Source organism: Acipenser ruthenus, chromosome 44 (assembly GCF_902713425.1).
Source record: "Acipenser ruthenus chromosome 44, fAciRut3.2 maternal haplotype, whole genome shotgun sequence".
Lineage (NCBI taxonomy): Eukaryota > Metazoa > Chordata > Actinopteri > Acipenseriformes > Acipenseridae > Acipenser > Acipenser ruthenus.
In genome coordinates, this window is record NC_081232.1 from 5,866,517 (window position 1) to 5,883,796 (window position 17,280).

At 43.8% G+C, this 17,280-nt stretch overlaps 71 non-coding genes and 5 pseudogenes across 71 annotated transcripts; all 76 read left to right on the forward strand.

Moving 5' to 3' along the window:
- Nucleotides 1-40: 40 nt before the first annotated feature.
- Nucleotides 41-159, forward strand: LOC131720384 (5S ribosomal RNA). Its single transcript, XR_009319281.1, has one exon. It is a non-coding gene; the product is annotated as a 5S ribosomal RNA (ribosomal RNA).
- Nucleotides 160-259: 100 nt separating this feature from the next.
- On the forward strand, nucleotides 260-378 carry LOC131720385 (5S ribosomal RNA). The gene has a single exon (XR_009319282.1). It is a non-coding gene; the product is annotated as a 5S ribosomal RNA (ribosomal RNA).
- A 114-nt stretch (nucleotides 379-492) lies between these two features.
- On the forward strand, nucleotides 493-611 carry LOC131720386 (5S ribosomal RNA). Its single transcript, XR_009319283.1, has one exon. It is a non-coding gene; the product is annotated as a 5S ribosomal RNA (ribosomal RNA).
- Nucleotides 612-711: 100 nt separating this feature from the next.
- Nucleotides 712-830, forward strand: LOC131720387 (5S ribosomal RNA). The gene has a single exon (XR_009319284.1). It is a non-coding gene; the product is annotated as a 5S ribosomal RNA (ribosomal RNA).
- Nucleotides 831-930: 100 nt separating this feature from the next.
- On the forward strand, nucleotides 931-1,049 carry LOC131711881 (5S ribosomal RNA). Its single transcript, XR_009313770.1, has one exon. It is a non-coding gene; the product is annotated as a 5S ribosomal RNA (ribosomal RNA).
- Nucleotides 1,050-1,149: 100 nt separating this feature from the next.
- Nucleotides 1,150-1,268, forward strand: LOC131711800 (5S ribosomal RNA). Its single transcript, XR_009313688.1, has one exon. It is a non-coding gene; the product is annotated as a 5S ribosomal RNA (ribosomal RNA).
- A 100-nt stretch (nucleotides 1,269-1,368) lies between these two features.
- LOC131720388 (5S ribosomal RNA) lies at nucleotides 1,369-1,487 on the forward strand. The gene has a single exon (XR_009319285.1). It is a non-coding gene; the product is annotated as a 5S ribosomal RNA (ribosomal RNA).
- A 100-nt stretch (nucleotides 1,488-1,587) lies between these two features.
- Nucleotides 1,588-1,706, forward strand: LOC131720389 (5S ribosomal RNA). Its single transcript, XR_009319286.1, has one exon. It is a non-coding gene; the product is annotated as a 5S ribosomal RNA (ribosomal RNA).
- A 100-nt stretch (nucleotides 1,707-1,806) lies between these two features.
- Nucleotides 1,807-1,925, forward strand: LOC131720390 (5S ribosomal RNA). Its single transcript, XR_009319287.1, has one exon. It is a non-coding gene; the product is annotated as a 5S ribosomal RNA (ribosomal RNA).
- A 114-nt stretch (nucleotides 1,926-2,039) lies between these two features.
- On the forward strand, nucleotides 2,040-2,168 carry LOC131713609 (5S ribosomal RNA; annotated as a pseudogene).
- A 100-nt stretch (nucleotides 2,169-2,268) lies between these two features.
- Nucleotides 2,269-2,387, forward strand: LOC131720392 (5S ribosomal RNA). Its single transcript, XR_009319289.1, has one exon. It is a non-coding gene; the product is annotated as a 5S ribosomal RNA (ribosomal RNA).
- Nucleotides 2,388-2,643: 256 nt separating this feature from the next.
- On the forward strand, nucleotides 2,644-2,762 carry LOC131720393 (5S ribosomal RNA). Its single transcript, XR_009319290.1, has one exon. It is a non-coding gene; the product is annotated as a 5S ribosomal RNA (ribosomal RNA).
- A 100-nt stretch (nucleotides 2,763-2,862) lies between these two features.
- On the forward strand, nucleotides 2,863-2,981 carry LOC131710171 (5S ribosomal RNA). The gene has a single exon (XR_009312040.1). It is a non-coding gene; the product is annotated as a 5S ribosomal RNA (ribosomal RNA).
- Nucleotides 2,982-3,081: 100 nt separating this feature from the next.
- On the forward strand, nucleotides 3,082-3,200 carry LOC131720394 (5S ribosomal RNA). The gene has a single exon (XR_009319291.1). It is a non-coding gene; the product is annotated as a 5S ribosomal RNA (ribosomal RNA).
- A 114-nt stretch (nucleotides 3,201-3,314) lies between these two features.
- Nucleotides 3,315-3,433, forward strand: LOC131720395 (5S ribosomal RNA). The gene has a single exon (XR_009319292.1). It is a non-coding gene; the product is annotated as a 5S ribosomal RNA (ribosomal RNA).
- Nucleotides 3,434-3,533: 100 nt separating this feature from the next.
- LOC131720396 (5S ribosomal RNA) lies at nucleotides 3,534-3,652 on the forward strand. The gene has a single exon (XR_009319293.1). It is a non-coding gene; the product is annotated as a 5S ribosomal RNA (ribosomal RNA).
- Nucleotides 3,653-3,766: 114 nt separating this feature from the next.
- LOC131712622 (5S ribosomal RNA) lies at nucleotides 3,767-3,885 on the forward strand. Its single transcript, XR_009314513.1, has one exon. It is a non-coding gene; the product is annotated as a 5S ribosomal RNA (ribosomal RNA).
- Nucleotides 3,886-3,999: 114 nt separating this feature from the next.
- LOC131712422 (5S ribosomal RNA) lies at nucleotides 4,000-4,118 on the forward strand. Its single transcript, XR_009314315.1, has one exon. It is a non-coding gene; the product is annotated as a 5S ribosomal RNA (ribosomal RNA).
- A 100-nt stretch (nucleotides 4,119-4,218) lies between these two features.
- On the forward strand, nucleotides 4,219-4,337 carry LOC131718034 (5S ribosomal RNA). The gene has a single exon (XR_009316928.1). It is a non-coding gene; the product is annotated as a 5S ribosomal RNA (ribosomal RNA).
- Nucleotides 4,338-4,437: 100 nt separating this feature from the next.
- Nucleotides 4,438-4,566, forward strand: LOC131713353 (5S ribosomal RNA; annotated as a pseudogene).
- Nucleotides 4,567-4,680: 114 nt separating this feature from the next.
- Nucleotides 4,681-4,799, forward strand: LOC131720397 (5S ribosomal RNA). The gene has a single exon (XR_009319294.1). It is a non-coding gene; the product is annotated as a 5S ribosomal RNA (ribosomal RNA).
- Nucleotides 4,800-4,899: 100 nt separating this feature from the next.
- On the forward strand, nucleotides 4,900-5,018 carry LOC131711314 (5S ribosomal RNA). The gene has a single exon (XR_009313198.1). It is a non-coding gene; the product is annotated as a 5S ribosomal RNA (ribosomal RNA).
- A 100-nt stretch (nucleotides 5,019-5,118) lies between these two features.
- LOC131720398 (5S ribosomal RNA) lies at nucleotides 5,119-5,237 on the forward strand. The gene has a single exon (XR_009319295.1). It is a non-coding gene; the product is annotated as a 5S ribosomal RNA (ribosomal RNA).
- A 100-nt stretch (nucleotides 5,238-5,337) lies between these two features.
- Nucleotides 5,338-5,456, forward strand: LOC131720399 (5S ribosomal RNA). Its single transcript, XR_009319296.1, has one exon. It is a non-coding gene; the product is annotated as a 5S ribosomal RNA (ribosomal RNA).
- Nucleotides 5,457-5,556: 100 nt separating this feature from the next.
- Nucleotides 5,557-5,675, forward strand: LOC131720400 (5S ribosomal RNA). The gene has a single exon (XR_009319297.1). It is a non-coding gene; the product is annotated as a 5S ribosomal RNA (ribosomal RNA).
- Nucleotides 5,676-5,775: 100 nt separating this feature from the next.
- Nucleotides 5,776-5,894, forward strand: LOC131710172 (5S ribosomal RNA). The gene has a single exon (XR_009312041.1). It is a non-coding gene; the product is annotated as a 5S ribosomal RNA (ribosomal RNA).
- Nucleotides 5,895-5,994: 100 nt separating this feature from the next.
- LOC131711801 (5S ribosomal RNA) lies at nucleotides 5,995-6,113 on the forward strand. The gene has a single exon (XR_009313689.1). It is a non-coding gene; the product is annotated as a 5S ribosomal RNA (ribosomal RNA).
- Nucleotides 6,114-6,227: 114 nt separating this feature from the next.
- On the forward strand, nucleotides 6,228-6,346 carry LOC131720401 (5S ribosomal RNA). The gene has a single exon (XR_009319298.1). It is a non-coding gene; the product is annotated as a 5S ribosomal RNA (ribosomal RNA).
- Nucleotides 6,347-6,446: 100 nt separating this feature from the next.
- On the forward strand, nucleotides 6,447-6,565 carry LOC131720403 (5S ribosomal RNA). The gene has a single exon (XR_009319300.1). It is a non-coding gene; the product is annotated as a 5S ribosomal RNA (ribosomal RNA).
- A 114-nt stretch (nucleotides 6,566-6,679) lies between these two features.
- LOC131715236 (5S ribosomal RNA) lies at nucleotides 6,680-6,788 on the forward strand (annotated as a pseudogene).
- A 114-nt stretch (nucleotides 6,789-6,902) lies between these two features.
- LOC131720404 (5S ribosomal RNA) lies at nucleotides 6,903-7,021 on the forward strand. The gene has a single exon (XR_009319301.1). It is a non-coding gene; the product is annotated as a 5S ribosomal RNA (ribosomal RNA).
- Nucleotides 7,022-7,121: 100 nt separating this feature from the next.
- LOC131720405 (5S ribosomal RNA) lies at nucleotides 7,122-7,240 on the forward strand. The gene has a single exon (XR_009319302.1). It is a non-coding gene; the product is annotated as a 5S ribosomal RNA (ribosomal RNA).
- Nucleotides 7,241-7,340: 100 nt separating this feature from the next.
- LOC131720406 (5S ribosomal RNA) lies at nucleotides 7,341-7,459 on the forward strand. The gene has a single exon (XR_009319303.1). It is a non-coding gene; the product is annotated as a 5S ribosomal RNA (ribosomal RNA).
- A 256-nt stretch (nucleotides 7,460-7,715) lies between these two features.
- Nucleotides 7,716-7,834, forward strand: LOC131720407 (5S ribosomal RNA). The gene has a single exon (XR_009319304.1). It is a non-coding gene; the product is annotated as a 5S ribosomal RNA (ribosomal RNA).
- A 100-nt stretch (nucleotides 7,835-7,934) lies between these two features.
- Nucleotides 7,935-8,053, forward strand: LOC131710173 (5S ribosomal RNA). Its single transcript, XR_009312042.1, has one exon. It is a non-coding gene; the product is annotated as a 5S ribosomal RNA (ribosomal RNA).
- A 100-nt stretch (nucleotides 8,054-8,153) lies between these two features.
- On the forward strand, nucleotides 8,154-8,272 carry LOC131720408 (5S ribosomal RNA). Its single transcript, XR_009319305.1, has one exon. It is a non-coding gene; the product is annotated as a 5S ribosomal RNA (ribosomal RNA).
- A 114-nt stretch (nucleotides 8,273-8,386) lies between these two features.
- LOC131720409 (5S ribosomal RNA) lies at nucleotides 8,387-8,505 on the forward strand. Its single transcript, XR_009319306.1, has one exon. It is a non-coding gene; the product is annotated as a 5S ribosomal RNA (ribosomal RNA).
- Nucleotides 8,506-8,605: 100 nt separating this feature from the next.
- On the forward strand, nucleotides 8,606-8,724 carry LOC131720410 (5S ribosomal RNA). Its single transcript, XR_009319307.1, has one exon. It is a non-coding gene; the product is annotated as a 5S ribosomal RNA (ribosomal RNA).
- A 114-nt stretch (nucleotides 8,725-8,838) lies between these two features.
- Nucleotides 8,839-8,957, forward strand: LOC131720411 (5S ribosomal RNA). The gene has a single exon (XR_009319308.1). It is a non-coding gene; the product is annotated as a 5S ribosomal RNA (ribosomal RNA).
- A 114-nt stretch (nucleotides 8,958-9,071) lies between these two features.
- Nucleotides 9,072-9,190, forward strand: LOC131712565 (5S ribosomal RNA). The gene has a single exon (XR_009314456.1). It is a non-coding gene; the product is annotated as a 5S ribosomal RNA (ribosomal RNA).
- Nucleotides 9,191-9,290: 100 nt separating this feature from the next.
- Nucleotides 9,291-9,409, forward strand: LOC131712423 (5S ribosomal RNA). Its single transcript, XR_009314316.1, has one exon. It is a non-coding gene; the product is annotated as a 5S ribosomal RNA (ribosomal RNA).
- A 100-nt stretch (nucleotides 9,410-9,509) lies between these two features.
- LOC131711637 (5S ribosomal RNA) lies at nucleotides 9,510-9,628 on the forward strand. Its single transcript, XR_009313523.1, has one exon. It is a non-coding gene; the product is annotated as a 5S ribosomal RNA (ribosomal RNA).
- A 114-nt stretch (nucleotides 9,629-9,742) lies between these two features.
- Nucleotides 9,743-9,861, forward strand: LOC131720412 (5S ribosomal RNA). Its single transcript, XR_009319309.1, has one exon. It is a non-coding gene; the product is annotated as a 5S ribosomal RNA (ribosomal RNA).
- A 114-nt stretch (nucleotides 9,862-9,975) lies between these two features.
- On the forward strand, nucleotides 9,976-10,094 carry LOC131720414 (5S ribosomal RNA). Its single transcript, XR_009319311.1, has one exon. It is a non-coding gene; the product is annotated as a 5S ribosomal RNA (ribosomal RNA).
- A 114-nt stretch (nucleotides 10,095-10,208) lies between these two features.
- On the forward strand, nucleotides 10,209-10,327 carry LOC131720415 (5S ribosomal RNA). Its single transcript, XR_009319312.1, has one exon. It is a non-coding gene; the product is annotated as a 5S ribosomal RNA (ribosomal RNA).
- Nucleotides 10,328-10,427: 100 nt separating this feature from the next.
- LOC131712131 (5S ribosomal RNA) lies at nucleotides 10,428-10,546 on the forward strand. The gene has a single exon (XR_009314020.1). It is a non-coding gene; the product is annotated as a 5S ribosomal RNA (ribosomal RNA).
- A 100-nt stretch (nucleotides 10,547-10,646) lies between these two features.
- LOC131720416 (5S ribosomal RNA) lies at nucleotides 10,647-10,765 on the forward strand. The gene has a single exon (XR_009319313.1). It is a non-coding gene; the product is annotated as a 5S ribosomal RNA (ribosomal RNA).
- A 100-nt stretch (nucleotides 10,766-10,865) lies between these two features.
- Nucleotides 10,866-10,984, forward strand: LOC131720417 (5S ribosomal RNA). The gene has a single exon (XR_009319314.1). It is a non-coding gene; the product is annotated as a 5S ribosomal RNA (ribosomal RNA).
- A 114-nt stretch (nucleotides 10,985-11,098) lies between these two features.
- LOC131711995 (5S ribosomal RNA) lies at nucleotides 11,099-11,217 on the forward strand. Its single transcript, XR_009313884.1, has one exon. It is a non-coding gene; the product is annotated as a 5S ribosomal RNA (ribosomal RNA).
- Nucleotides 11,218-11,316: 99 nt separating this feature from the next.
- On the forward strand, nucleotides 11,317-11,425 carry LOC131716323 (5S ribosomal RNA; annotated as a pseudogene).
- A 100-nt stretch (nucleotides 11,426-11,525) lies between these two features.
- On the forward strand, nucleotides 11,526-11,644 carry LOC131720418 (5S ribosomal RNA). The gene has a single exon (XR_009319315.1). It is a non-coding gene; the product is annotated as a 5S ribosomal RNA (ribosomal RNA).
- A 100-nt stretch (nucleotides 11,645-11,744) lies between these two features.
- Nucleotides 11,745-11,863, forward strand: LOC131720419 (5S ribosomal RNA). The gene has a single exon (XR_009319316.1). It is a non-coding gene; the product is annotated as a 5S ribosomal RNA (ribosomal RNA).
- A 100-nt stretch (nucleotides 11,864-11,963) lies between these two features.
- On the forward strand, nucleotides 11,964-12,082 carry LOC131720420 (5S ribosomal RNA). The gene has a single exon (XR_009319317.1). It is a non-coding gene; the product is annotated as a 5S ribosomal RNA (ribosomal RNA).
- A 100-nt stretch (nucleotides 12,083-12,182) lies between these two features.
- LOC131720421 (5S ribosomal RNA) lies at nucleotides 12,183-12,301 on the forward strand. Its single transcript, XR_009319318.1, has one exon. It is a non-coding gene; the product is annotated as a 5S ribosomal RNA (ribosomal RNA).
- A 100-nt stretch (nucleotides 12,302-12,401) lies between these two features.
- On the forward strand, nucleotides 12,402-12,520 carry LOC131710505 (5S ribosomal RNA). Its single transcript, XR_009312377.1, has one exon. It is a non-coding gene; the product is annotated as a 5S ribosomal RNA (ribosomal RNA).
- A 114-nt stretch (nucleotides 12,521-12,634) lies between these two features.
- LOC131720422 (5S ribosomal RNA) lies at nucleotides 12,635-12,753 on the forward strand. The gene has a single exon (XR_009319319.1). It is a non-coding gene; the product is annotated as a 5S ribosomal RNA (ribosomal RNA).
- Nucleotides 12,754-12,853: 100 nt separating this feature from the next.
- LOC131720423 (5S ribosomal RNA) lies at nucleotides 12,854-12,972 on the forward strand. The gene has a single exon (XR_009319320.1). It is a non-coding gene; the product is annotated as a 5S ribosomal RNA (ribosomal RNA).
- Nucleotides 12,973-13,072: 100 nt separating this feature from the next.
- On the forward strand, nucleotides 13,073-13,191 carry LOC131720425 (5S ribosomal RNA). Its single transcript, XR_009319322.1, has one exon. It is a non-coding gene; the product is annotated as a 5S ribosomal RNA (ribosomal RNA).
- Nucleotides 13,192-13,291: 100 nt separating this feature from the next.
- Nucleotides 13,292-13,410, forward strand: LOC131711802 (5S ribosomal RNA). Its single transcript, XR_009313690.1, has one exon. It is a non-coding gene; the product is annotated as a 5S ribosomal RNA (ribosomal RNA).
- Nucleotides 13,411-13,510: 100 nt separating this feature from the next.
- Nucleotides 13,511-13,629, forward strand: LOC131720426 (5S ribosomal RNA). The gene has a single exon (XR_009319323.1). It is a non-coding gene; the product is annotated as a 5S ribosomal RNA (ribosomal RNA).
- Nucleotides 13,630-13,729: 100 nt separating this feature from the next.
- Nucleotides 13,730-13,838, forward strand: LOC131716063 (5S ribosomal RNA; annotated as a pseudogene).
- Nucleotides 13,839-13,952: 114 nt separating this feature from the next.
- Nucleotides 13,953-14,071, forward strand: LOC131711882 (5S ribosomal RNA). Its single transcript, XR_009313771.1, has one exon. It is a non-coding gene; the product is annotated as a 5S ribosomal RNA (ribosomal RNA).
- Nucleotides 14,072-14,185: 114 nt separating this feature from the next.
- On the forward strand, nucleotides 14,186-14,304 carry LOC131720427 (5S ribosomal RNA). The gene has a single exon (XR_009319324.1). It is a non-coding gene; the product is annotated as a 5S ribosomal RNA (ribosomal RNA).
- Nucleotides 14,305-14,418: 114 nt separating this feature from the next.
- Nucleotides 14,419-14,537, forward strand: LOC131720428 (5S ribosomal RNA). The gene has a single exon (XR_009319325.1). It is a non-coding gene; the product is annotated as a 5S ribosomal RNA (ribosomal RNA).
- Nucleotides 14,538-14,651: 114 nt separating this feature from the next.
- LOC131710174 (5S ribosomal RNA) lies at nucleotides 14,652-14,770 on the forward strand. Its single transcript, XR_009312043.1, has one exon. It is a non-coding gene; the product is annotated as a 5S ribosomal RNA (ribosomal RNA).
- Nucleotides 14,771-14,870: 100 nt separating this feature from the next.
- Nucleotides 14,871-14,989, forward strand: LOC131720429 (5S ribosomal RNA). The gene has a single exon (XR_009319326.1). It is a non-coding gene; the product is annotated as a 5S ribosomal RNA (ribosomal RNA).
- Nucleotides 14,990-15,089: 100 nt separating this feature from the next.
- LOC131720430 (5S ribosomal RNA) lies at nucleotides 15,090-15,208 on the forward strand. Its single transcript, XR_009319327.1, has one exon. It is a non-coding gene; the product is annotated as a 5S ribosomal RNA (ribosomal RNA).
- Nucleotides 15,209-15,322: 114 nt separating this feature from the next.
- LOC131710959 (5S ribosomal RNA) lies at nucleotides 15,323-15,441 on the forward strand. The gene has a single exon (XR_009312841.1). It is a non-coding gene; the product is annotated as a 5S ribosomal RNA (ribosomal RNA).
- A 114-nt stretch (nucleotides 15,442-15,555) lies between these two features.
- On the forward strand, nucleotides 15,556-15,674 carry LOC131720431 (5S ribosomal RNA). Its single transcript, XR_009319328.1, has one exon. It is a non-coding gene; the product is annotated as a 5S ribosomal RNA (ribosomal RNA).
- A 114-nt stretch (nucleotides 15,675-15,788) lies between these two features.
- LOC131710284 (5S ribosomal RNA) lies at nucleotides 15,789-15,907 on the forward strand. The gene has a single exon (XR_009312156.1). It is a non-coding gene; the product is annotated as a 5S ribosomal RNA (ribosomal RNA).
- Nucleotides 15,908-16,021: 114 nt separating this feature from the next.
- On the forward strand, nucleotides 16,022-16,140 carry LOC131720432 (5S ribosomal RNA). Its single transcript, XR_009319329.1, has one exon. It is a non-coding gene; the product is annotated as a 5S ribosomal RNA (ribosomal RNA).
- Nucleotides 16,141-16,240: 100 nt separating this feature from the next.
- On the forward strand, nucleotides 16,241-16,359 carry LOC131720433 (5S ribosomal RNA). Its single transcript, XR_009319330.1, has one exon. It is a non-coding gene; the product is annotated as a 5S ribosomal RNA (ribosomal RNA).
- Nucleotides 16,360-16,474: 115 nt separating this feature from the next.
- On the forward strand, nucleotides 16,475-16,593 carry LOC131720434 (5S ribosomal RNA). The gene has a single exon (XR_009319331.1). It is a non-coding gene; the product is annotated as a 5S ribosomal RNA (ribosomal RNA).
- Nucleotides 16,594-16,708: 115 nt separating this feature from the next.
- LOC131720436 (5S ribosomal RNA) lies at nucleotides 16,709-16,827 on the forward strand. Its single transcript, XR_009319333.1, has one exon. It is a non-coding gene; the product is annotated as a 5S ribosomal RNA (ribosomal RNA).
- Nucleotides 16,828-16,941: 114 nt separating this feature from the next.
- Nucleotides 16,942-17,060, forward strand: LOC131720437 (5S ribosomal RNA). Its single transcript, XR_009319334.1, has one exon. It is a non-coding gene; the product is annotated as a 5S ribosomal RNA (ribosomal RNA).
- Nucleotides 17,061-17,160: 100 nt separating this feature from the next.
- LOC131720438 (5S ribosomal RNA) lies at nucleotides 17,161-17,279 on the forward strand. Its single transcript, XR_009319335.1, has one exon. It is a non-coding gene; the product is annotated as a 5S ribosomal RNA (ribosomal RNA).
- The last annotated feature ends 1 nt before the right edge of the window (nucleotide 17,280 follows it).

The window sequence follows — 17,280 nt, forward strand, 5'->3', positions numbered from 1 at the left end:
GCTCACTAAACATAAAAGTCATGAAAGCAGAAATGCAATCGCCTGCGGCCACACCACCTTGAATAAGCCTGATCTCGTCTGATCTCAGAAGCTAAGCAATGTTGGGCTTGGTTAGTACTTGGATGGGAGACCACCTGGGAATATCAAGTGCTGCAGGCATTACATTTTACAATTGAAATGTGTGGAGGACAAAAGGAAATTTTGGAGGAATCACCCCCAGCTCACTAAACATAAAAGTCATGAAAGCAGAAATGCAATCGCCTGCGGCCACACCACCTTGAATAAGCCTGATCTCGTCTGATCTCAGAAGCTAAGCAATGTTGGGCTTGGTTAGTACTTGGATGGGAGACCACCTGGGAATATCAAGTGCTGCAGGCATTACATTTTTGTAATTACATTTTACAATTGAAATGTGTGGAGGACAAAAGGAAATTTTGGAGGAATCACCCCCAGCTCACTAAACATAAAAGTCATGAAAGCAGAAATGCAATCGCCTGCGGCCACACCACCTTGAATAAGCCTGATCTCGTCTGATCTCAGAAGCTAAGCAATGTTGGGCTTGGTTAGTACTTGGATGGGAGACCACCTGGGAATATCAAGTGCTGCAGGCATTACATTTTACAATAGAAATGTGTGGAGGACAAAAGGAAATTTTGGAGGAATCACCCCCAGCTCACTAAACATAAAAGTCATGAAAGCAGAAATGCAATCGCCTGCGGCCACACCACCTTGAATAAGCCTGATCTCGTCTGATCTCAGAAGCTAAGCAATGTTGGGCTTGGTTAGTACTTGGATGGGAGACCACCTGGGAATATCAAGTGCTGCAGGCATTACATTTTACAATAGAAATGTGTGGAGGACAAAAGGAAATTTTGGAGGAATCACCCCCAGCTCACTAAACATAAAAGTCATGAAAGCAGAAATGCAATCGCCTGCGGCCACACCACCTTGAATAAGCCTGATCTTGTCTGATCTCAGAAGCTAAGCAATGTTGGGCTTGGTTAGTACTTGGATGGGAGACCACCTGGGAATATCAAGTGCTGCAGGCATTACATTTTACAATTGAAATGTGTGGAGGACAAAAGGAAATTTTGGAGGAATCACCCCCAGCTCACTAAACATAAAAGTCATGAAAGCAGAAATGCAATCGCCTGCGGCCACACCACCTTGAATAAGCCTGATCTCGTCTGATCTCCGAAGCTAAGCAATGTTGGGCTTGGTTAGTACTTGGATGGGAGACCACCTGGGAATATCAAGTGCTGCAGGCATTACATTTTACAATTGAAATGTGTGGAGGACAAAAGGAAATTTTGGAGGAATCACCCCCAGCTCACTAAACATAAAAGTCATGAAAGCAGAAATGCAATCGCCTGCGGCCACACCACCTTGAATAAGCCTGATCTCGTCTGATCTCAGAAGCTAAGCAATGTTGGGCTTGGTTAGTACTTGGATGGGAGACCACCTGGGAATATCAAGTGCTGCAGGCATTACATTTTACAATTGAAATGTGTGGAGGACAAAAGGAAATTTTGGAGGAATCACCCCCAGCTCACTAAACATAAAAGTCATGAAAGCAGAAATGCAATCGCCTGCGGCCACACCACCTTGAATAAGCCTGATCTCGTCTGATCTCAGAAGCTAAGCAATGTTGGGCTTGGTTAGTACTTGGATGGGAGACCACCTGGGAATATCAAGTGCTGCAGGCATTACATTTTACAATTGAAATGTGTGGAGGACAAAAGGAAATTTTGGAGGAATCACCCCCAGCTCACTAAACATAAAAGTCATGAAAGCAGAAATGCAATCGCCTGCGGCCACACCACCTTGAATAAGCCTGATCTCGTCTGATCTCAGAAGCTAAGCAATGTTGGGCTTGGTTAGTACTTGGATGGGAGACCACCTGGGAATATCAAGTGCTGCAGGCATTACATTTTAGTAATTACATTTTACAATTGAAATGTGTGGAGGACAAAAGGAAATTTTGGAGGAATCACCCCCAGCTCACTAAACATAAAAGTCATGAAAGCAGAAATGCAATCGCCTGCGGCCACACCACCTTGAATAAGCCTGATCTCGTCTGATCTCGTCTGATCTCAGAAGCTAAGCAATGTTGGGCTTGGTTAGTACTTGGATGGGAGACCACCTGGGAATATCAAGTGCTGCAGGCATTACATTTTACAATTGAAATGTGTGGAGGACAAAAGGAAATTTTGGAGGAATCACCCCCAGCTCACTAAACATAAAAGTCATGAAAGCAGAAATGCAATCGCCTGCGGCCACACCACCTTGAATAAGCCTGATCTCGTCTGATCTCAGAAGCTAAGCAATGTTGGGCTTGGTTAGTACTTGGATGGGAGACCACCTGGGAATATCAAGTGCTGCAGGCATTACATTTTAGTAATTACATTTTACAATTGAAATGTGTGCATTTCTGCTTTCATGACTTTTATGTTTAGTGAGATGGGGGTGATTCCTCCAAAATTTCCTTTTGTCCTCCACACATTTCAATTGTAAAATGTAATTACAAAAATGTAATGCCTGCAGCACTTGATATTCCCAGGTGGTCTCCCATCCAAAAGGAAATTTTGGAGGAATCACCCCCAGCTCACTAAACATAAAAGTCATGAAAGCAGAAATGCAATCGCCTGCGGCCACACCACCTTGAATAAGCCTGATCTCGTCTGATCTCAGAAGCTAAGCAATGTTGGGCTTGGTTAGTACTTGGATGGGAGACCACCTGGGAATATCAAGTGCTGCAGGCATTACATTTTACAATAGAAATGTGTGGAGGACAAAAGGAAATTTTGGAGGAATCACCCCCAGCTCACTAAACATAAAAGTCATGAAAGCAGAAATGCCATCGCCTGTGGCCACACCACCTTGAATAAGCCTGATCTCGTCTGATCTCAGAAGCTAAGCAATGTTGGGCTTGGTTAGTACTTGGATGGGAGACCACCTGGGAATATCAAGTGCTGCAGGCATTACATTTTACAATTGAAATGTGTGGAGGACAAAAGGAAATTTTGGAGGAATCACCCCCAGCTCACTAAACATAAAAGTCATGAAAGCAGAAATGCAATCGCCTGCGGCCACACCACCTTGAATAAGCCTGATCTCGTCTGATCTCAGAAGCTAAGCAATGTTGGGCTTGGTTAGTACTTGGATGGGAGACCACCTGGGAATATCAAGTGCTGCAGGCATTACATTTTAGTAATTACATTTTACAATTGAAATGTGTGGAGGACAAAAGGAAATTTTGGAGGAATCACCCCCAGCTCACTAAACATAAAAGTCATGAAAGCAGAAATGCAATCGCCTGCGGCCACACCACCTTGAATAAGCCTGATCTCGTCTGATCTCAGAAGCTAAGCAATGTTGGGCTTGGTTAGTACTTGGATGGGAGACCACCTGGGAATATCAAGTGCTGCAGGCATTACATTTTACAATTGAAATGTGTGGAGGACAAAAGGAAATTTTGGAGGAATCACCCCCAGCTCACTAAACATAAAAGTCATGAAAGCAGAAATGCAATCGCCTGCGGCCACACCACCTTGAATAAGCCTGATCTCGTCTGATCTCAGAAGCTAAGCAATGTTGGGCTTGGTTAGTACTTGGATGGGAGACCACCTGGGAATATCAAGTGCTGCAGGCATTACATTTTTGTAATTACATTTTACAATTGAAATGTGTGGAGGACAAAAGGAAATTTTGGAGGAATCACCCCCAGCTCACTAAACATAAAAGTCATGAAAGCAGAAATGCAATCGCCTGCGGCCACAACACCTTGAATAAGCCTGATCTCGTCTGATCTCAGAAGCTAAGCAATGTTGGGCTTGGTTAGTACTTGGATGGGAGACCACCTGGGAATATCAAGTGCTGCAGGCATTACATTTTAGTAATTACATTTTACAATTGAAATGTGTGGAGGACAAAAGGAAATTTTGGAGGAATCACCCCCAGCTCACTAAACATAAAAGTCATGAAAGCAGAAATGCAATTGCCTGCGGCCACACCACCTTGAATAAGCCTGATCTCGTCTAATCTCAGAAGCTAAGCAATGTTGGGCTTGGTTAGTACTTGGATGGGAGACCACCTGGGAATATCAAGTGCTGCAGGCATTACATTTTACAATTGAAATGTGTGGAGGACAAAAGGAAATTTTGGAGGAATCACCCCCAGCTCACTAAACATAAAAGTCATGAAAGCAGAAATGCAATCGCCTGCGGCCACACCACCTTGAATAAGCCTGATCTCATCTGATCTCAGAAGCTAAGCAATGTTGGGCTTGGTTAGTACTTGGATGGGAGACCACCTGGGAATATCAAGTGCTGCAGGCATTACATTTTACAATTGAAATGTGTGGAGGACAAAAGGAAATTTTGGAGGAATCACCCCCAGCTCACTAAACATAAAAGTCATGAAAGCAGAAATGCAATCGCCTGCGGCCACACCACCTTGAATAAGCCTGATCTCGCCTGATCTCGTCTGATCTCAGAAGCTAAGCAATGTTGGGCTTGGTTAGTACTTGGATGGGAGACCACCTGGGAATATCAAGTGCTGCAGGCATTACATTTTAGTAATTACATTTTACAATTGAAATGTGTGGAGGACAAAAGGAAATTTTGGAGGAATCACCCCCAGCTCACTAAACATAAAAGTCATGAAAGCAGAAATGCAATCGCCTGCGGCCACACCACCTTGAATAAGCCTGATCTCGTCTGATCTCAGAAGCTAAGCAATGTTGGGCTTGGTTAGTACTTGGATGGGAGACCACCTGGGAATATCAAGTGCTGCAGGCATTACATTTTACAATTGAAATGTGTGGAGGACAAAAGGAAATTTTGGAGGAATCACCCCCAGCTCACTAAACATAAAAGTCATGAAAGCAGGAATGCAATTGCCTGCGGCCACACCACCTTGAATAAGCCTGATCTCGTCTGATCTTAGAAGCTAAGCAATGTTGGGCTTGGTTAGTACTTGGATGGGAGACCACCTGGGAATATCAAGTGCTGCAGGCATTACATTTTACAATTGAAATGTGTGGAGGACAAAAGGAAATTTTGGAGGAATCACCCCCAGCTCACTAAACATAAAAGTCATGAAAGCAGAAATGCAATCGCCTGCGGCCACACCACCTTGAATAAGCCTGATCTCGTCTGATCTCAGAAGCTAAGCAATGTTGGGCTTGGTTAGTACTTGGATGGGAGACCACCTGGGAATATCAAGTGCTGCAGGCATTACATTTTACAATTGAAATGTTTGGAGGACAAAAGGAAATTTTGGAGGAATCACCCCCAGCTCACTAAACATAAAAGTCATGAAAGCAGAAATGCAATTGCCTGCGGCCACACCACCTTGAATAAGCCTGATCTCGTCTGATCTCAGAAGCTAAGCAATGTTGGGCTTGGTTAGTACTTGGATGGGAGACCACCTGGGAATATCAAGTGCTGCAGGCATTACATTTTACAATTGAAATGTGTGGAGGACAAAAGGAAATTTTGGAGGAATCACCCCCAGCTCACTAAACATAAAAGTCATGAAAGCAGAAATGCAATCGCCTGCGGCCACACCACCTTGAATAAGCCTGATCTCGTCTGATCTCAGAAGCTAAGCAATGTTGGGCTTGGTTAGTACTTGGATGGGAGACCACCTGGGAATATCAAGTGCTGCAGGCATTACATTTTACAATTGAAATGTGTGGAGGACAAAAGGAAATTTTGGAGGAATCACCCCCAGCTCACTAAACATAAAAGTCATGAAAGCAGAAATGCCATCGCCTGTGGCCACACCACCTTGAATAAGCCTGATCTCGTCTGATCTCAGAAGCTAAGCAATGTTGGGCTTGGTTAGTACTTGGATGGGAGACCACCTGGGAATATCAAGTGCTGCAGGCATTACATTTTACAATTGAAATGTGTGGAGGACAAAAGGAAATTTTGGAGGAATCACCCCCAGCTCACTAAACATAAAAGTCATGAAAGCAGAAATGCAATCGCCTGCGGCCACACCACCTTGAATAAGCCTGATCTCGTCTGATCTCCGAAGCTAAGCAATGTTGGGCTTGGTTAGTACTTGGATGGGAGACCACCTGGGAATATCAAGTGCTGCAGGCATTACATTTTAGTAATTACATTTTACAATTGAAATGTGTGGAGGACAAAAGGAAATTTTGGAGGAATCACCCCCAGCTCACTAAACATAAAAGTCATGAAAGCAGAAATGCAATCGCCTGCGGCCACACCACCTTGAATAAGCCTGATCTCGTCTGATCTCAGAAGCTAAGCAATGTTGGGCTTGGTTAGTACTTGGATGGGAGACCACCTGGGAATATCAAGTGCTGCAGGCATTACATTTTACAATAGAAATGTGTGGAGGACAAAAGGAAATTTTGGAGGAATCACCCCCAGCTCACTAAACATAAAAGTCATGAAAGCAGAAATGCAATCGCCTGCGGCCACACCACCTTGAATAAGCCTGATCTCGTCTGATCTCAGAAGCTAAGCAATGTTGGGCTTGGTTAGTACTTGGATGGGAGACCACCTGGGAATATCAAGTGCTGCAGGCATTACATTTTAGTAATTACATTTTACAATTGAAATGTGTGGAGGACAAAAGGAAATTTTGGAGGAATCACCCCCAGCTCACTAAACATAAAAGTCATGAAAGCAGAAATGCAATCGCCTGCGGCCACACCACCTTGAATAAGCCTGATCTCAGAAGCTAAGCAATGTTGGGCTTGGTTAGTACTTGGATGGGAGACCACCTGGGAATATCAAGTGCTGCAGGCATTACATTTTTGTAATTACATTTTACAATTGAAATGTGTGGAGGACAAAAGGAAATTTTGGAGGAATCACCCCCAGCTCACTAAACATAAAAGTCATGAAAGCAGAAATGCAATCGCCTGCGGCCACACCACCTTGAATAAGCCTGATCTCGTCTGATCTCAGAAGCTAAGCAATGTTGGGCTTGGTTAGTACTTGGATGGGAGACCACCTGGGAATATCAAGTGCTGCAGGCATTACATTTTACAATAGAAATGTGTGGAGGACAAAAGGAAATTTTGGAGGAATCACCCCCAGCTCACTAAACATAAAAGTCATGAAAGCAGAAATGCCATCGCCTGCGGCCACACCACCTTGAATAAGCCTGATCTCGTCTGATCTCAGAAGCTAAGCAATGTTGGGCTTGGTTAGTACTTGGATGGGAGACCACCTGGGAATATCAAGTGCTGCAGGCATTACATTTTACAATTGAAATGTGTGGAGGACAAAAGGAAATTTTGGAGGAATCACCCCCAGCTCACTAAACATAAAAGTCATGAAAGCAGAAATGCAATCGCCTGCGGCCACACCACCTTGAATAAGCCTGATCTCGTCTGATCTCAGAAGCTAAGCAATGTTGGGCTTGGTTAGTACTTGGATGGGAGACCACCTGGGAATATCAAGTGCTGCAGGCATTACATTTTAGTAATTACATTTTACAATTGAAATGTGTGCATTTCTGCTTTCATGACTTTTATGTTTAGTGAGCTGGGGGTGATTCCTCCAAAATTTCCTTTTGTCCTCCACACATTTCAATTGTAAAATGTAATTACAAAAATGTAATGCCTGCAGCACTTGATATTCCCAGGTGGTCTCCCATCCAAAAGGAAATTTTGAAGGAATCACCCCCAGCTCACTAAACATAAAAGTCATGAAAGCAGAAATGCAATCGCCTGCGGCCACACCACCTTGAATAAGCCTGATCTCGTCTGATCTCAGAAGCTAAGCAATGTTGGGCTTGGTTAGTACTTGGATGGGAGACCACCTGGGAATATCAAGTGCTGCAGGCATTACATTTTACAATAGAAATGTGTGGAGGACAAAAGGAAATTTTGGAGGAATCACCCCCAGCTCACTAAACATAAAAGTCATGAAAGCAGAAATGCCATCGCCTGTGGCCACACCACCTTGAATAAGCCTGATCTCGTCTGATCTCAGAAGCTAAGCAATGTTGGGCTTGGTTAGTACTTGGATGGGAGACCACCTGGGAATATCAAGTGCTGCAGGCATTACATTTTACAATTGAAATGTGTGGAGGACAAAAGGAAATTTTGGAGGAATCACCCCCAGCTCACTAAACATAAAAGTCATGAAAGCAGAAATGCAATCGCCTGCGGCCACACCACCTTGAATAAGCCTGATCTCGTCTGATCTCAGAAGCTAAGCAATGTTGGGCTTGGTTAGTACTTGGATGGGAGACCACCTGGGAATATCAAGTGCTGCAGGCATTACATTTTAGTAATTACATTTTACAATTGAAATGTGTGGAGGACAAAAGGAAATTTTGGAGGAATCACCCCCAGCTCACTAAACATAAAAGTCATGAAAGCAGAAATGCAATCGCCTGCGGCCACACCACCTTGAATAAGCCTGATCTCGTCTGATCTCAGAAGCTAAGCAATGTTGGGCTTGGTTAGTACTTGGATGGGAGACCACCTGGGAATATCAAGTGCTGCAGGCATTACATTTTACAATTGAAATGTGTGGAGGACAAAAGGAAATTTTGGAGGAATCACCCCCAGCTCACTAAACATAAAAGTCATGAAAGCAGAAATGCAATCGCCTGCGGCCACACCACCTTGAATAAGCCTGATCTCGTCTGATCTCAGAAGCTAAGCAATGTTGGGCTTGGTTAGTACTTGGATGGGAGACCACCTGGGAATATCAAGTGCTGCAGGCATTACATTTTTGTAATTACATTTTACAATTGAAATGTGTGGAGGACAAAAGGAAATTTTGGAGGAATCACCCCCAGCTCACTAAACATAAAAGTCATGAAAGCAGAAATGCAATCGCCTGCGGCCACACCACCTTGAATAAGCCTGATCTCGTCTGATCTCAGAAGCTAAGCAATGTTGGGCTTGGTTAGTACTTGGATGGGAGACCACCTGGGAATATCAAGTGCTGCAGGCATTACATTTTAGTAATTACATTTTACAATTGAAATGTGTGGAGGACAAAAGGAAATTTTGGAGGAATCACCCCCAGCTCACTAAACATAAAAGTCATGAAAGCAGAAATGCAATCGCCTGCGGCCACACCACCTTGAATAAGCCTGATCTCGTCTAATCTCAGAAGCTAAGCAACGTTGGGCTTGGTTAGTACTTGGATGGGAGACCACCTGGGAATATCAAGTGCTGCAGGCATTACATTTTACAATTGAAATGTGTGGAGGACAAAAGGAAATTTTGGAGGAATCACCCCCAGCTCACTAAACATAAAAGTCATGAAAGCAGAAATGCAATTGCCTGCGGCCACACCACCTTGAATAAGCCTGATCTCGTCTAATCTCAGAAGCTAAGCAATGTTGGGCTTGGTTAGTACTTGGATGGGAGACCACCTGGGAATATCAAGTGCTGCAGGCATTACATTTTACAATTGAAATGTGTGGAGGACAAAAGGAAATTTTGGAGGAATCACCCCCAGCTCACTAAACATAAAAGTCATGAAAGCAGAAATGCAATCGCCTGCGGCCACACCACCTTGAATAAGCCTGATCTCGCCTGATCTCAGAAGCTAAGCAATGTTGGGCTTGGTTAGTACTTGGATGGGAGACCACCTGGGAATATCAAGTGCTGCAGGCATTACATTTTTGTAATTACATTTTACAATTGAAATGTGTGGAGGACAAAAGGAAATTTTGGAGGAATCACCCCCAGCTCACTAAACATAAAAGTCATGAAAGCAGAAATGCAATCGCCTGCGGCCACACCACCTTGAATAAGCCTGATCTCGTCTGATCTCAGAAGCTAAGCAATGTTGGGCTTGGTTAGTACTTGGATGGGAGACCACCTGGGAATATCAAGTGCTGCAGGCATTACATTTTTGTAATTACATTTTACAATTGAAATGTGTGGAGGACAAAAGGAAATTTTGGAGGAATCACCCCCAGCTCACTAAACATAAAAGTCATGAAAGCAGAAATGCAATCGCCTGCGGCCACACCACCTTGAATAAGCCTGATCTCGTCTGATCTCAGAAGCTAAGCAATGTTGGGCTTGGTTAGTACTTGGATGGGAGACCACCTGGGAATATCAAGTGCTGCAGGCATTACATTTTTGTAATTACATTTTACAATTGAAATGTGTGGAGGACAAAAGGAAATTTTGGAGGAATCACCCCCAGCTCACTAAACATAAAAGTCATGAAAGCAGAAATGCAATCGCCTGCGGCCACACCACCTTGAATAAGCCTGATCTCGTCTGATCTCAGAAGCTAAGCAATGTTGGGCTTGGTTAGTACTTGGATGGGAGACCACCTGGGAATATCAAGTGCTGCAGGCATTACATTTTACAATAGAAATGTGTGGAGGACAAAAGGAAATTTTGGAGGAATCACCCCCAGCTCACTAAACATAAAAGTCATGAAAGCAGAAATGCAATCGCCTGCGGCCACACCACCTTGAATAAGCCTGAGCTCGTCTGATCTCAGAAGCTAAGCAATGTTGGGCTTGGTTAGTACTTGGATGGGAGACCACCTGGGAATATCAAGTGCTGCAGGCATTACATTTTACAATTGAAATGTGTGGAGGACAAAAGGAAATTTTGGAGGAATCACCCCCAGCTCACTAAACATAAAAGTCATGAAAGCAGAAATGCAATCGCCTGCGGCCACACCACCTTGAATAAGCCTGATCTCGTCTGATCTCAGAAGCTAAGCAATGTTGGGCTTGGTTAGTACTTGGATGGGAGACCACCTGGGAATATCAAGTGCTGCAGGCATTACATTTTACAATTGAAATGTGTGGAGGACAAAAGGAAATTTTGGAGGAATCACCCCCAGCTCACTAAACATAAAAGTCATGAAAGCAGAAATGCAATCGCCTGCGGCCACACCACCTTGAATAAGCCTGATCTCGTCTGATCTCAGAAGCTAAGCAATGTTGGGCTTGGTTAGTACTTGGATGGGAGACCACCTGGGAATATCAAGTGCTGCAGGCATTACATTTTAGGAATTACATTTTACAATTGAAATGTGTGGAGGACAAAAGGAAATTTTGGAGGAATCACCCCCAGCTCACTAAACATAAAAGTCATGAAAGCAGAAATGCAATCGCCTGCGGCCACACCACCTTGAATAAGCCTGATCTCGTCTGATATCAGAAGCTAAGCAATGTTGGGCTTGGTTAGTACTTGGATGGGAGACCACCTGGGAATATCAAGTGCTGCAGGCATTACATTTTACAATTGAAATGTGTGGAGGACAAAAGGAAATTTTGGAGGAATCACCCCCAGCTCACTAAACATAAAAGTAATGAAACTGAAATGCAATCGCCTGCGGCCACACCACCTTGGATAAGTCTGATCTCAGAAGCTAAGCAATGTTGGGCTTGGTTAATACTTGGATGGGAGACCACCTGGGAATATCAAGTGCTGCAGGCATTACATTTTACAATTGAAATGTGTGGAGGACAAAAGGAAATTTTGGAGGAATCACCCCCAGCTCACTAAACATAAAAGTCATGAAAGCAGAAATGCAATCGCCTGCGGCCACACCACCTTGAATAAGCCTGATCTCGTCTGATCTCAGAAGCTAAGCAATGTTGGGCTTGGTTAGTACTTGGATGGGAGACCACCTGGGAATATCAAGTGCTGCAGGCATTACATTTTACAATTGAAATGTGTGGAGGACAAAAGGAAATTTTGGAGGAATCACCCCCAGCTCACTAAACATAAAAGTCATGAAAGCAGAAATGCAATCGCCTGCGGCCACACCACCTTGAATAAGCCTGATCTCGTCTGATCTCAGAAGCTAAGCAATGTTGGGCTTGGTTAGTACTTGGATGGGAGACCACCTGGGAATATCAAGTGCTGCAGGCATTTCATTTTACAATTGAAATGTGTGGAGGACAAAAGGAAATTTTGGAGGAATCACCCCCAGCTCACTAAACATAAAAGTCATGAAAGCAGAAATGCAATCGCCTGCGGCCACACCACCTTGAATAAGCCTGATCTCGTCTGATCTCAGAAGCTAAGCAATGTTGGGCTTGGTTAGTACTTGGATGGGAGACCACCTGGGAATATCAAGTGCTGCAGGCATTACATTTTACAATTGAAATGTGTGGAGGACAAAAGGAAATTTTGGAGGAATCACCCCCAGCTCACTAAACATAAAAGTCATGAAAGCAGAAATGCAATCGCCTGCGGCCACACCACCTTGAATAAGCCTGATCTCGTCTGATCTCAGAAGCTAAGCAATGTTGGGCTTGGTTAGTACTTGGATGGGAGACCACCTGGGAATATCAAGTGCTGCAGGCATTACATTTTACAATTGAAATGTGTGGAGGACAAAAGGAAATTTTGGAGGAATCACCCCCAGCTCACTAAACATAAAAGTCATGAAAGCAGAAATGCAATCGCCTGCGGCCACACCACCTTGAATAAGCTTGATCTCGTCTGATCTCAGAAGCTAAGCAATGTTGGGCTTGGTTAGTACTTGGATGGGAGACCACCTGGGAATATCAAGTGCTGCAGGCATTACATTTTTGTAATTACATTTTACAATTGAAATGTGTGGAGGACAAAAGGAAATTTTGGAGGAATCACCCCCAGCTCACTAAACATAAAAGTCATGAAAGCAGAAATGCAATCGCCTGCGGCCACACCACCTTGAATAAGCCTGATCTCGTCTGATCTCAGAAGCTAAGCAATGTTGGGCTTGGTTAGTACTTGGATGGGAGACCACCTGGGAATATCAAGTGCTGCAGGCATTACATTTTACAATTGAAATGTGTGGAGGACAAAAGGAAATTTTGGAGGAATCACCCCCAGCTCACTAAACATAAAAGTCATGAAAGCAGAAATGCAATCGCCTGCGGCCACACCACCTTGAATAAGCCTGATCTCGTCTGATCTCAGAAGCTAAGCAATGTTGGGCTTGGTTAGTACTTGGATGGGAGACCACCTGGGAATATCAAGTGCTGCAGGCATTACATTTTACAATTGAAATGTGTGGAGGACAAAAGGAAATTTTGGAGGAATCACCCCCAGCTCACTAAACATAAAAGTCATGAAAGCAGAAATGCAATCGCCTGCGGCCACACCACCTTGAATAAGCCTGATCTCGTCTGATCTCAGAAGCTAAGCAATGTTGGGCTTGGTTAGTACTTGGATGGGAGACCACCTGGGAATATCAAGTGCTGCAGGCATTACATTTTACATTTGAAATGTGTGGAGGACAAAAGGAAATTTTGGAGGAATCACCCCCAGCTCACTAAACATAAAAGTCATGAAAGCAGAAATGCAATCGCCTGCGGCCACACCACCTTGAATAAGCCTGATCTCGTCTGATCTCCGAAGCTAAGCAATGTTGGGCTTGGTTAGTACTTGGATGGGAGACCACCTGGGAATATCAAGTGCTGCAGGCATTACATTTTACAATTGAAATGTGTGGAGGACAAAAGGAAATTTTGGAGGAATCACCCCCAGCTCACTAAACATAAAAGTCATGAAAGCAGAAATGCAATCGCCTGCGGCCACACCACCTTGAATAAGCCTGATCTCGTCTGATCTCAGAAGCTAAGCAATGTTGGGCTTGGTTAGTACTTGGATGGGAGACCACCTGGGAATATCAAGTGCTGCAGGCATTACATTTTACAATTGAAATGTGTGGAGGACAAAAGGAAATTTTGGAGGAATCACCCCCAGCTCACTAAACATAAAAGTCATGAAAGCAGAAATGCAATCGCCTGCGGCCACACCACCTTGAATAAGCCTGATCTCAGAAGCTAAGCAATGTTGGGCTTGGTTATTACTTGGATGGGAGACCACCTGGGAATATCAAGTGCTGCAGGCATTACATTTTTGTAATTACATTTTACAATTGAAATGTGTGGAGGAAAAAAGGAAATTTTGGAGGAATCACCCCCAGCTCACTAAACATAAAAGTCATGAAAGCAGAAATGCAATCGCCTGCGGCCACACCACCTTGAATAAGCCTGATCTTGTCTGATCTCAGAAGCTAAGCAATGTTGGGCTTGGTTAGTACTTGGATGGGAGACCACCTGGGAATATCAAGTGCTGCAGGCATTACATTTTTGTAATTACATTTTACAATTGAAATGTGTGGAGGACAAAAGGAAATTTTGGAGGAATCACCCCCAGCTCACTAAACATAAAAGTCATGAAAGCAGAAATGCAATCGCCTGCGGCCACACCACCTTGAATAAGCCTGATCTCGTCTGATCTCAGAAGCTAAGCAATGTTGGGCTTGGTTAGTACTTGGATGGGAGACCACCTGGGAATATCAAGTGCTGCAGGCATTACATTTTTATAATTACATTTTACAATTGAAATGTGTGGAGGACAAAAGGAAATTTTGGAGGAATCACCCCCAGCTCACTAAACATAAAAGTCATGAAAGCAGAAATGCAATCGCCTGCGGCCACACCACCTTGAATAAGCCTGATCTCGTCTGATCTCAGAAGCTAAGCAATGTTGGGCTTGGTTAGTACTTGGATGGGAGACCACCTGGGAATATCAAGTGCTGCAGGCATTACATTTTAGTAATTACATTTTACAATTGAAATGTGTGGAGGACAAAAGGACATTTTGGAGGAATCACCCCCAGCTCACTAAACATAAAAGTCATGAAAGCAGAAATGCAATCGCCTGTGGCCACACCACCTTGAATAAGCCTGATCTCGTCTGATCTCAGAAGCTAAGCAATGTTGGGCTTGGTTAGTACTTGGATGGGAGACCACCTGGGAATATCAAGTGCTGCAGGCATTACATTTTACAATTGAAATGTGTGGAGGACAAAAGGAAATTTTGGAGGAATCACCCCCAGCTCACTAAACATAAAAGTCATGAAAGCAGAAATGCAATCGCCTGCGGCCACACCACCTTGAATAAGCCTGATCTCGTCTGATCTCAGAAGCTAAGCAATGTTGGGCTTGGTTAGTACTTGGATGGGAGACCACCTGGGAATATCAAGTGCTGCAGGCATTACATTTTACAATAGAAATGTGTGGAGGACAAAAGGAAATTTTGGAGGAATCACCCCCAGCTCACTAAACATAAAAGTCATGAAAGCAGAAATGCAATCGCCTGCGGCCACACCACCTTGAATAAGCCTGATCTCGTCTGATCTCAGAAGCTAAGCAATGTTGGGCTTGGTTAGTACTTGGATGGGAGACCACCTGGGAATATCAAGTGCTGCAGGCATTACATTTTTGTAATTACATTTTACAATTGAAATGTGTGGACGACAAAAGGAAATTTTGGAGGAATCACCCCCAGCTCACTAAACATAAAAGTCATGAAAGCAGAAATGCAATCGCCTGCGGCCTCACCACCTTGAATAAGCCTGATCTCGTCTGATCTCAGAAGCTAAGCAATGTTGGGCTTGGTTAGTACTTGGATGGGAGACCACCTGGGAATATCAAGTGCTGCAGGCATTACATTTTTGTAATTACATTTTACAATTGAAATGTGTGGAGGACAAAAGGAAATTTTGGAGGAATCACCCCCAGCTCACTAAACATAAAAGTCATGAAAGCAGAAATGCAATCGCCTGCGGCCACACCACCTTGAATAAGCCTGATCTCGTCTGATCTCAGAAGCTAAGCAATGTTGGGCTTGGTTAGTACTTGGATGGGAGACCACCTGGGAATATCAAGTGCTGCAGGCATTACATTTTTGTAATTACATTTTACAATTGAAATGTGTGGAGGACAAAAGGAAATTTTGGAGGAATCACCCCCAGCTCACTAAACATAAAAGTCATGAAAGCAGAAATACAATCGCCTGCGGCCACACCACCTTGAATAAGCCTGATCTCGTCTGATCTCAGAACCTAAGCAATGTTGGGCTTGGTTAGTACTTGGATGGGAGACCACGTGGGAATATCAAGTGCTGCAGGCATTACATTTTTGTAATTACATTTTACAATTGAAATGTGTGGAGGACAAAAGGAAATTTTGGAGGAATCACCCCCAGCTCACTAAACATAAAAGTCATGAAAGCAGAAATGCAATCGCCTGCGGCCACACCACCTTGAATAAGCCTGATCTCGTCTGATCTCAGAAGCTAAGCAATGTTGGGCTTGGTTAGTACTTGGATGGGAGACCACCTGGGAATATCAAGTGCTGCAGGCATTACATTTTACAATTGAAATGTGTGGAGGACAAAAGGAAGTTTTGGAGGAATCACCCCCAGTTCACTAAACATAAAAGTCATGAAAGCAGAAATGCAATCGCCTGCGGCCACACCACCTTGAATAAGCCTGATCTCGTCTGATCTCAGAAGCTAAGCAATGTTGGGCTTGGTTAGTACTTGGATGGGAGACCACCTGGGAATATCAAGTGCTGCAGGCATTACATTTTTGTAATTACATTTTACAATTGAAATGTGTGGAGGACAAAAGGAAATTTTGGAGGAATCACCCCCCAGCTCACTAAACATAAAAGTCATGAAAGCAGAAATGCAATCGCCTGCGGCCACACCACCTTGAATAAGCCTGATCTCGTCTGATCTCAGAAGCTAAGCAATGTTGGGCTTGGTTAGTACTTGGATGGGAGACCACCTGGGAATATCAAGTGCTGCAGGCATTACATTTTAGTAATTACATTTTACAATTGAAATGTGTGGAGGACAAAAGGAAATTTTGGAGGAATCACCCCCCAGCTCACTAAACATAAAAGTCATGAAAGCAGAAATGCAATCGCCTGCGGCCACACCACCTTGAATAAGCCTGATCTCGTCTGATCTCAGAAGCTAAGCAATGTTGGGCTTGGTTAGTACTTGGATGGGAGACCACCTGGGAATATCAAGTGCTGCAGGCATTACATTTTTGTAATTACATTTTACAATTGAAATGTGTGGAGGACAAAAGGAAATTTTGGAGGAATCACCCCCAGCTCACTAAACATAAAAGTCATGAAAGCAGAAATGCAATCGCCTGCGGCCACACCACCTTGAATAAGCCTGATCTCGTCTGATCTCAGAAGCTAAGCAATGTTGGGCTTGGTTAGTACTTGGATGGGAGACCACCTGGGAATATCAAGTGCTGCAGGCATTACATTTTACAATTGAAATGTGTGGAGGACAAAAGGAAATTTTGGAGGAATCACCCCCAGCTCACTAAACATAAAAGTCATGAAAGCAGAAATGCAATCGCCTGCGGCCACACCACCTTGAATAAGCCTGATCTCGTCTGATCTCAGAAGCTAAGCAATGTTGGGCTTGGTTAGTACTTGGATGGGAGACCACCTGGGAATATCAAGTGCTGCAGGCAT